The sequence below is a fragment of the Mycetomoellerius zeteki genome, unplaced genomic scaffold (genome assembly GCF_001594055.1).
Source record: "Mycetomoellerius zeteki isolate Tzet28-1 unplaced genomic scaffold, Tzet1.0 scaffold64, whole genome shotgun sequence".
Taxonomy (NCBI): Eukaryota; Metazoa; Arthropoda; class Insecta; order Hymenoptera; family Formicidae; genus Mycetomoellerius; species Mycetomoellerius zeteki.
Genome location: NW_017257654.1, coordinates 1,588,368 through 1,599,918, shown reverse-complemented (window position 1 = coordinate 1,599,918; position 11,551 = coordinate 1,588,368).

The following is an 11,551-nucleotide window of genomic DNA, read 5'->3' as shown; positions in this document are numbered from 1 at the left end:
ATAGACATTGATGCAGATTTTTATATTTGACGATTTATTAATTTTTCCTACAATATTATTTACATCGTTTGTAATACAATAATAAATTTTAGTCTTTCCGTTCTTAACAATATACGTTTCGAATTAAAAATTAAAGATTTGAAAATATTATTGAATAAATAATATAAAAATGATACGTTTTTCTATATTCCCATTTAAGAATTTTCCTATTCCATCTCAATAGTCTGGAGCATTCAGAAGTGGCTAGCTCGCGCATAAATACATAAAACGATCTCGCATTATACTAGGTATAAGTTCGAAGTACTACGTGTTCCTTGATGTCTGAAACAAGCCTACGTCGCAACGATTAAGTTTCCGTAGAATAAGGTTACCCAGAGGACTTGCTTAATCATAATTTAGATGTCTACGGAGAGAAATTCATGTTGCCCTGTGAGGAGAGATTCGCAGACTCGCAATTACTTTGCGTATTATGACAACATATTGCATCTCCGAAAAGATTAATAATATCATGATGCTAAAAGTTTTCAACTTTACTTACACTGTATTGTACACATCTTTTGTGAAGATAAATAAAAAATAGTTTTTTCCATTTGATTGTAGCGAGTCGCTCTATTTGTAACAGAATTAAACAGAATATGAGGAATACCATCGAATCCTTTCAAAATCATTTATATATTGAAAAAAATATTTATGTAAAATTATATGATTTTTTTCCAATCCAGCATAATCATATAACGTTGCTTAAATATGATTGTAAAATTACTGGAAAATTATCAAAATATTTATGTAATTTTCCAGTCATTTCGAGGTTTGCTCGCATCGCAAACTCCAACATGCTCCAACATGCCATAGTTTCTACTCACTCTATCAAGCGCGTTGGAGTGAGTAAGAGCTATAGTAGGAGCATATTGGAATATGTTGGAGCTTGCGACGCGAACAAACCTTAGGTAATTTTACAATCATATTTAAGTAATGTTACATGATTATACTAGGTCGGAAAAAAACCCAGCATAATCATGTAATTTTACACAAATAATTTTTTCAGTGTAACGTTACACAAAGATTATAGTCATTGACAGAAAAGATTTACTGGAGCCAAACGATTTGTAGAGCTATCTTTATTCAACGATTTCGGTGAGTCCGAGATTTAGCAGACAGTCCCGTCAAATTTTACTAGTGCTTTGCAAAGCGCGTTCTTTTCTTTTTAATAGCGCGTACATCTTATCGAAAATAAAATGGATTGTGGCCAAGCGCGATGCGCATGCAGGGAGTTGCCGAGGAAAAATCATAGCTTTCGTTCCGTCTTTATGGCGATGATGCAGGTGATTTAAATTGTAGACTGTAGCACGTGCATTAACGAAATTACATTCATTACTAATCCAAGGGATTTCCTTATCGGAATATACGGAATAAAAACAATATAGATTTTACGCGCGACGCGTAAAATATGCAAACGTGCCACTTTTATTTATTTATTTTTTTTTTAATTAAATATACAATATTACCATTTGCTTTTTATTTTTGCAAAGTAGTTTACAATTATTTATTAACAATTATTTTTAACAACAGTTACTTTTCGAAAAATGCATATACTTAAGCTCTTTTTTATTTTTTTTAAGAAGGTTATTTTTATGATTAGATATTATATACGCAAATGGGAAATGGAATTGGCAAAACAAATGATGCGGGAGCCGCATCTCGTCGGTATCTTTGAAAAATATTGACGCGATATCGCGGCGATAAAACGGCAAGTTTTAATTTACCAGGAAACGGGGGCTACACACCTGGAAACGAAATACAATGGTGCATTGTCCGTGCGCGCGAGTGTCGGATTTAATCGCGGATGTGCCCGCCTTTGTCAATTTCCATAGTTCGATTCTAAGCCATCCACGGCGTACTCGCCCACGGTCTGGGTCGTGTATACATCGATGCATCTGTTAGAACGCGGTTCGTTGCATCCGGTCTATATTGCCGTACGTGCGGCGCGCGTCCAAAAAAATGCGAGCCACTAAATAGCCGTGTAACGCAGATCTTACATAACGCTAATGCAGTGGCGATCGCTGTCACGCGACTCCTCCTTGGAGCGATTTACTCGCCGCACGCAATAAATTGACGTTGCCTTCGATCTTTTAGCTCGACTTTGATAAAATTATCAAATATTGTTTCAAATACGTAAGCGAGCACATGAGATTTGTACGTGGATTTGTATCATGTAACTGAAATATAATGTAATATAATCTCTGTTTTATAGTAGTAGCTTTATTACTTCAGTTTACAACTGCCAAGAAGGGATTTGGTTTACACTATGTTCCTTAGCCACACACATTCATCCACACCGCAATAGACCTACTACTATTTACATTTACTAAATCTATGCTATACTGTACTAAAAATATCATATCCACAAATAATACGCAGATAGATACGCAAATAAATACCTACAGACTACCTACTAAATTACGATCTAAAGAGCCGGGATGATTTATTCTATTTTATTCTAATAAGTCATATATCACATATCACATATCACAGATCATATATAATCTGTTTTACATTATATCTTAAACACAATGAAAGAAACACAGGCAATAAGAGGGAGGGAGGGAGAGAGAGAGAACAGAGAATAAGAGAGACTTCAACCTATCAGAAAAATCGCCGCAGTAAAAAACATTTTTTTTATTTGATTGCTTACAAATTGTGTCAGTGTTACATTTTTTGGTGTTAATTTTTAATATAATATTTATGTTATCTCCTGATTTATTTATCTTGTGTTACATTAACACAAAAACCTGAATTTTAGGACATGTAAAATGCGTTAAATTTAACACAAATTTTCCAACTGTGCGTGTATACTAGAATTCACGATTTTTGATAAGAAATTGAAATCTTTATTCGCAGTTCCTGTTGCCTGTGCTCTTCACTATGTTTACATTCATTAGCGTTAGTTGCATTCGATAAAAGAGAGAAAATTAAAGCAATTAAGTGAACCGCAAAATAAGTTGTCTGAATGTCGCCTTAATGAAAAGAGCCGCAGGGCAACCTGTTTACGTGTTCGCGAATTTCATGCACGCGGTGGCCTGAAAAAGAAACTCGAGGACATCGATGACATTGCCGAAGCTTCGTCGGCCCACGTAATAACGGTATATAGCTGTACCTTTCACGTGCACACATGCCTTTAACCACGATACGATAAAATCGGATGGAGAACAATGCACAGCGATAAGAAGTAGTCTCGTGTGTGTGTGTATGTGTATATTGATCAAAGTGTACTTTTAAGTGTGAGTTGATAAGAACAGAATTGATATTAGTGATTCTTCGTGCACATCTATAACCGAGGATAAAATCGTTCTAACGTTTAAAATACAATTAGAGCGTGAAAAATGTTTTCCTGAAACTAAGTGATAAAAATTTAATATCGTATGAAGAAGCTTACGATTTCCGCAACGTCACGTAGCAATACGTACGAAATGTTCTACCGCATTTACTGAAATATCGTAGAATGCAAACTTCGAGGAAGTTTCGAGACAACAACCGTTTCGACAACAATGTCAATAACAAGTCCGCGTGGAATTCGCGAGAAAACTTCTCTTAATTCTCTTCCGAGTTTTGCGATTCAGAGTACGCATGTGTACTCGTACAGTACAGGTGCTACAGCTCACAGCTCTTCCGCAGGATACTCGAAAAGTTTGAACGGGGATCTAGGGTCTGATTCTCGACAAGTTCGTTTGAGATAGATACGAGCTATTGCGAAAACAGAGAGAGGGGAGGAGGAAGAAATCGGCGTTACGAGAACGAAGCCGTAGTATTGCGCATAAGAGACGTCGAAGGGACGGCGGAAAATACCACTCTATGTACTTATATATGACTCGATCGATATCAACGAGTCGCAGGTAGCTTTGTTTGTGACTCTTTCTTTTACAAGTCTCGACGGATGGATGAATCAACCATCCCCCTCTCATCAAGGACGGAGATAAGATACTGACTAGAATCTTGAAGAATGCGCTGATGAATCCGAGATAGAAATCACCTCATGATCATCGATCAAAACCCGAAAGGGTTCCATGTATTTCATATCAATCCATACATATCTCGAATTGAACGAGACAATCACAAATGGACATCGCTTTGCATCTGAGAAGGAATTCTAGAAGGAATTTTCATTCAAGCTAATCGTACGCTTGATAAAAATATTTATTTAGCATAAAGGAACGATCGAAACGAAAGACTTTTGAGTTCATCGGAAAAAGAACGAGATCTTTTGGCACTACGCAAAGTTGCACAGAGAAAAAGATTTCTTTGGATTTAATAAATTTTATTGTATCCAAATGAATTTGTTATTTAGAACGATCAAAACAAACCAATGTTTAAATCAATAAGTGCGATTGTTTGAATATGAAACAATGTATATCTTTGTCTTAAATACATTATTTGTTTGAACAGATAATGTCTATCTTCGGCATTCGCGTGATCAAATTGTACTGCACAAACATAATTGATATAGCATATAGTGCTATTCGTTTAATCCTGTTGTTAAACGTATAAGCCATTGTTTTCGTAATTTCGGCCAAAAAATATAATGGTTGTTCTAAGAAGGCAATTATTTGCATGAATCTCTATCATAAACCTCTATACCATAACAAATTTGAATCTCATAGGATCGACGTGCAGAACTCACTAATATATAATAATAATATTAAAGTGCCGATCGAAGCTAGATCTTTAACTGTTTCTTTAAATAATTCAAATTGTGAATTATATATACAGTATATCTAAAATAATGTACACTAATTATACAGTGCTATTCCTAATAAAAAAATTGAGTCGAAAAGTCCTTTAGCATTTTGCAATTTTCGCAATAGTTAACAAGATATTAATTACAAAAAATCGCTGAATATTGGTTTTCAATAATTTTTTACTCAAATACTATTAACTTTAAAACTGCTAGAGATAAAAATTGTTTTTTATTTTCTTCTCATAAAGTTATGAGAATTTTTTCGGAATTTTTTAATACCGTATTTTTTCATGTTGGTAAAAATAAGAAAATGCAATACTAAAAAGTTGATACTAAAAATTCTGAAAAAATTCTTAGAGTTTTATGAAAAGAAAACAAATGATTTTTGTCTGTTGCAGTTTTTCTAAGTAAAGTATTTAAGTAAAAAATTATTGAAAACCAATATTCAGCGATTTTCAGTAATTAATATCTTGTTAACTATTGCGAAAATTGTAAAATAATACAAGACTTTTCGACTCAGTTTTTTATTAAGAATAGCACTGTCTGTATGATTAGTATACCTACGTTATTTCAGATACACCCTGTATACTATATATGTAGTCATATTCACTACGCGCCGAAATTTTTCCGGACTTTGCAAACACAGCTAAACTACTGAAATAATATCACAAATTAAATTTTGATATTAACTCAATAAACATCTATTGTAGAGATCTTAACCTAATTGAATCTGTAAATGAATTTTTAATTATTGCGAAAAATATTATCTCGGCCGGGAGTCGAATCCGGATCTCTTATATTCTGTGTGAGTATCCTTACTAGTTAGTCTGTACCGTAACCTCTATCAACGTATTTTGCCATTTTCAAACAAATAATTTGTTTCATTGTTTATATTCATTGTAACTAAATAATATTATTTCTGAATGAAAGATATTATTTCAAATAATAACGTTATTTCCGTTAAACAATAGAGGTTTCTCGAATGAAACAACAAAATTTTTATTCAAACAAATAATATTTCGTACAAGCATATGTTGTTTCGATAAAACAAATTTTAGTCAAATAAATAGGAATACTAAATCCAAAGAAACCTTTTTCTCAGTGTGGTACGTTCACGAAGAGAAAAGAAGTCGAATTCGTGTCGTAGAGCCGCATATATGCACATTTCGTTGAAAGTATCAAGAGCAACGTGAGAACAGAAGTCATGTTTCGTGTGATTATCACACTCGGCTTTCGAACCGTAATCTGTATAGTAACGTTATAGCAGGCTATCGGTGAAATCCGATCGCGGTGTATTAATTACGCATCGGTACGCGTTTTATTTCTCCTTTTTTTTTATACGAGTCGACTCAGCGAAAAATAAACGGTCGCGATAAAACCGATTCCAAGTGTATGATTGCGATATGCATGCGTCACCAGCGACGATAACGTTCGCCGAAGAGACGGTGAGAGGTAAGTTATCGTTCATTCAGGCCCCGTTGTGAATTCGTCTTGGCACAATCGCGTAAAATCCTCTCTGCGGCCTTAATCTCGAAAAATATATATCGCACACGAAAATACTATACTCCAAAAAATATGGGTGTGGATTTAACACCATGCGGGGTTTTATCAGAAACATCAGAACTTATATAAAACTTGTGAGAAAAAGATTTTGCATTAATTGGAATTCGGTAGATTCAACCGATATGACTGTTCAAAAACGAACGAATTCTTACAGGAATTATCAGACAAGCATGATTAATTCTTTCCTGTTAAATATACAGCATTTTCTTATTGATCGATTTTTTATGATTGAGTTCTAATCGTTGCGATCAGCTAAGTACACATAAATCTGTACAAATTTTGATGTTTCTGATATCTAATATTTCAAGTGCTGTTATATTAATATTGTACGTTTTGACATATGCAACTTCCAGGAATTAAAAACAGAATTCAAAAAACTGTACTACACTAAAAAAATTTTCTAGTTGAAGATAAACGAACCAGTAGATTCTGATCATATTAATTAGAATTTCGGTTATCATAATGAGACATCTGTTTATCTTGATTATTGAATAACTAGAAGTTTTAGAAATCCAACTGGAAAATACTAACTAAATCCATCTAGTTAAGTCTATAAAATGTACTAATTAAAAAAATATCGAATCCTATTATGATAATTAAAAATTCTGCTGGGTTTCACAATAAAAATGCATTCTACTATATACATCTTGTTAGTATAATTACATCATTTTTCTCAGTATATATATTATAAATTTTCGTACGCAACACATAGATTCAAGAATACAGTCCCTGGACGCTACTAAAAATAGTTAGTTGGCCACGACATCAATGGATATAATAAAATGCAAGTCTACCGAGCGTCGTAAATCCTATGAAATGATGGGAAGTTTCCCATAGTCTCACGAAAGGGTTGATATTATCTTCCATTGTGCGGAAACTCAGGTGTGTTCGAAATAGAAAATAATGTCGACTAATTGTAAGATTATATTAAGACGTCGGATCAATCGTATTAATAAATCGAATGGAGATACGAAGCTGACACATTGAAAACTCGGAGGCTCGATCAATCAAACATCTCTTTCCTCCTTTTTGAATCGATTGCGAAGAGATGTAAACACGTGTAGCGCGCTATCGCACGGTCGAGCGAGCATCTGCCGAGAGACGAGAATGCGAGGCTCTCTCATCAAAATTGACGGGATGACAACGAACAGGCTCATTAATGTCATTGTTGTGGCTTGTGAAACCGGTATAGCACGCAGTCCAAAATAGATCGCGAATTCCGCAAGTTACGCAATATTGCGATAGCAAGGCGATATAACGGTGAACCAATCGCGAGATTGCTACATCAAACTGATAGAATTATTGTAGCTGATAAAATCTTGTTGTGTTTCAATGGCATTTATCGCGCCTTCTCAAGGACGCGAGACAATTAAGTGCACATTATCAACAAAGCATTACCTAAGGAATTTGCTGGTTTTGCTTCGATTTTGCGTATATTTTATAAAATGATTATTTTCACGGTTAATTTACATTGAAAAAAGATTCACTAAACCTTAATATTTCTTTGAATAGCACTAAGCAAACATTAACTCACAGTAAATAAATAATTATTCAATGAAAAATAATAGTTAAATTATATAATGGTTCTTGTATCAAATAAATATATGTTTACATTAGTAAATATTTACTTAAGTCCATTCTACTATTGCGTAAGCGTAATTGTAAGTGGTAAGAAGTAACCACACTGAACCAAAACTGTACGTAAATACAATAAAATATTCATTGAATTAATGAAAATTGGTCCAATGAATTCTCATAATATGATTTAGGTTATAAAACTATTACTAGAATTCATTGCAAGAATGAATATGTAGTTAAATAGATAAATCCAGTTATTATATGAATTAATTACATTAAATCGGACATTGATTAACGAACATTCATTGGACCAAAAATGACCAGAATTTTTTTCAATGCAATCACAGTCAAATATGAGGAAAATATTCGACCATCATTAGCCAATTTTTACAACTACAACCACATACAACTACGCTTACATAATTGTAAAATGGACTTTAGAATTATTCAAACAGATATTCATTAAAATTTAGTAATTTTTTCAGTGTAGATATATTGAAACGCGATGACGGTTACATGGCATACATATACAGGGTGTTTCCAAATTAAATGGCAAAACTTCGGGAGCGTGTAGAGGAGTAAAAAACTAAGAAAAAAAGTCCTATAGACATATGCTCCTTTTTGCTTTGTTTCGCAGGAAATCACGAAAAAAGAAAAAAATATATTTAATTTATTATTTTAATTATTTTATTTATAAACTTTTTAATGAAGATCGTACGCGGCATATTGCAAAAGACAAAATTCATCTACTATTAAAGGCTTTCAAAGAGCGACTGACAAATTCATAACAGAAAGTGGAAAATGTAATCAAATATGTCGGTGCTAGATATGGCAAGAAATATAAACATTTTTTTTCGATTTCTCTGAAACGGAGCAAAAACGAGCATATGTCTATAGGACTTTTTTTCTTAGTTTTTTACTCCTCTACATGCTCCCGAAGTTTTGCGATTTAATTTGGAAACACCCTGTATATACCTAAATTTAACACCAAATAAGATCCTAAATAGATAAAACGGATATTCTTGACGAATAATTTATCTATATACAAAGTAACTAACACAGTTACTTTGTGTTATGCAATGTCTAATTAGAGAGATTATGATTATGAAATTACATGTATGAAACGTTTACGAAAGATATATCAGTGGTGTATAATTACAAATAACATATATGTCAATTCTAATTAGAACTAGCGTATGAATTTTTAATTAACGAACTGTTGTCACAAACAGACATTAGCAATTTCATTCTTCCCAGTTCGACATATGTTTCAATAACAAATGCCAACAGGACTTTTAATGATCCCATTCTGTGGATCTATTTTACAGGCCCGGTTACACCAATTTTAATTTTAAGCGAGACTTAAAACTCTCTTTGTCCCTGTCTCTTTTCGATTTTAAAACGAGAGTTAAAGTAACGTTGGTGCAACCTGACCTTAAAGTCACATTTTGATACCAAATAAAATGCATCAAATTACGTCCACGTAAAACTAATTCTTGTTGAATGCTAAGTTATCTTTCGCGAATCTATCAAGTACAAAAGACGAAAGATAGATACGTATCGTCATTTATTGAACGTTCTAGAATGGTATTCTTTTAAGTGTTGGGAAAATGTACAATTTAATAGCAGAATGTGCAACAATTAAAATGCAAAATAATATAAAGATACAGAAAATATAAATAAAACGACAGAGATAATGATAACAATTAATGAGAGAGAGAGAGAGAGAGAGAGGAGGAGGGGGGGAGAGTGACGTCGGTTGGAAGAGAGCGAAGGGACGAGACGCCGGGAGGAGCAAAGGGGGAGTTGATAGCGTACCAGCTGTGCGCAGAAAGGGAGGTTAGGTTAGGAATGGCGTTTGGGGGTCGCGGGGTCAACCCCGCGGGATCGAACGACCCGATCGCGGTGCAACGGGAACGCGTGACGCATGCAAGCACGCAGGTAGCAGACAAGATGCGCGCGATAGGTAGAGGTACTCACCTCGTTGAAGGCCATCTTCTTCGCTATGCTTCCGGACTCGCGGCTGCTTCCGGCGCCTCCTTGCCCCACCGCTCCAACGGAAGAGTATCCTCGCAGGGAGCTGCCGGGCTAGTAGTCCCAGCAGCAGTAGCAGCAGAAGCAGTAGTAGCAGCTGATACCACCGGGCGTCCAGAGGGGATGATCTTCCAGGGGAGGGCGACAGCGCATCGAGATCGCGGATGGCACTCGCGACGCGACGTCGACGACAACAACGGCGACGGGAACGACGGAAACACTCGCGGCGACCGACCCGTCTGACAAACGACCTCCGCGACACACATACGTCACGGGAGAGTAGCGACCGCGATCACCTTCTCGCGAGGGAATCCCCACGAGAGCACGCACTCCGTCGTTTATTATTTTTCTTTCCCTCTGCTTGTCTCGTCTTGTCCCGTCTTCTTTCCTCTCTTCTCTTTCAACGGCTTCTCTTCGCTCACTCGTCGCGCCGCGTTGCCGATCCGCCGACCTGCCGGGGGGATCGCGGCCGATCTGGCATTCCTCAGGTGGGCACCGTTCGCGGGAGCGAGGCCTTCCTGGAGCTGCGACGGATCACGGGTTAGGTAGGTACGCGGGATGGTCTCGTTGCCGGTTTCGCGACGCGGTTGGACAGCGGATCGTGACGACGATGACGAACGACGAGAGGACGGAGTACGACACGATACGGGAGAACACAAGACACCGACGCGTTTCACGCGATGTTACCGCAGCGCGTGGCGACGTTGACGTCAATCGCGGACGAGATGCGGCGCAATCACGACGACCGTCGCACCGACCGCGCGATCGTCCGCGACCGTTTCTCGGCACTGCTCTTTTTATCCTTTCTCCCCTTTTTCTTCCTCGTGCGTATTTATATCCACGACAGAGGTATCCGCAAACAGATGGGCGCCATCTTGCTTTCTGGCAATCGCGGAACGGACCGGAATGTCTGGAATGGCGCGGCCGCAGACGGACGACGACACAGCTGGCGGCGTGAAACGACGCCAGCCGGCGTCAGTGCTGCCGCGCGCGGTAATTAAACCGGCGGAACGCGCCGGAATCGGACTGACCGAACGCGCGTTCGAATCGGCGCGCGCGCGCGCGATTCTCCAAGTGGCTGAAAGTGGCGCGACCACGAGAGCACCGATCATCGAGATGCGTTAATCGCTTCAGACCGCTTCGGATGTGCCGTTAAATCCTAACTGCAAAATTTAAAGGAAATTAAAGTCATAACTCAGAGCTTGGTGCAAAAGTTTTAAAAACTCACTACATCATCGTAGATTAACGCTGATTTACATATCGTGTAGATATATTGAAACGAAAGTTCGTAGCGCTACAAAGTTCAGAGTTCAAGTAACTTCATTAAAAATGAAGGAAATTTTAATTAAAAAGAAAAAGGGTTTTTAAAGCTTCAAATCTGTACTTTCGAAAGCTGACTGTGTCTTTTGAGTTTTTGTGAGTTTGGTCATTTTTACATATAAAAAACTACGGTTGTGATAAATTGTAGGGCCTATAGTTCTCCCTACAAAATTATTTTTTTTAAATATTATATATAATATTTTTTATTACTTATCGCAGATTAAATAAAAGAAGCATTTGATTACTCCGTTAAAAATTATCTTACTGCAAATAAAAAAAAAAATAGATTCTTAAAGCTGAAACTTTTGTTCTATCAAATGATTG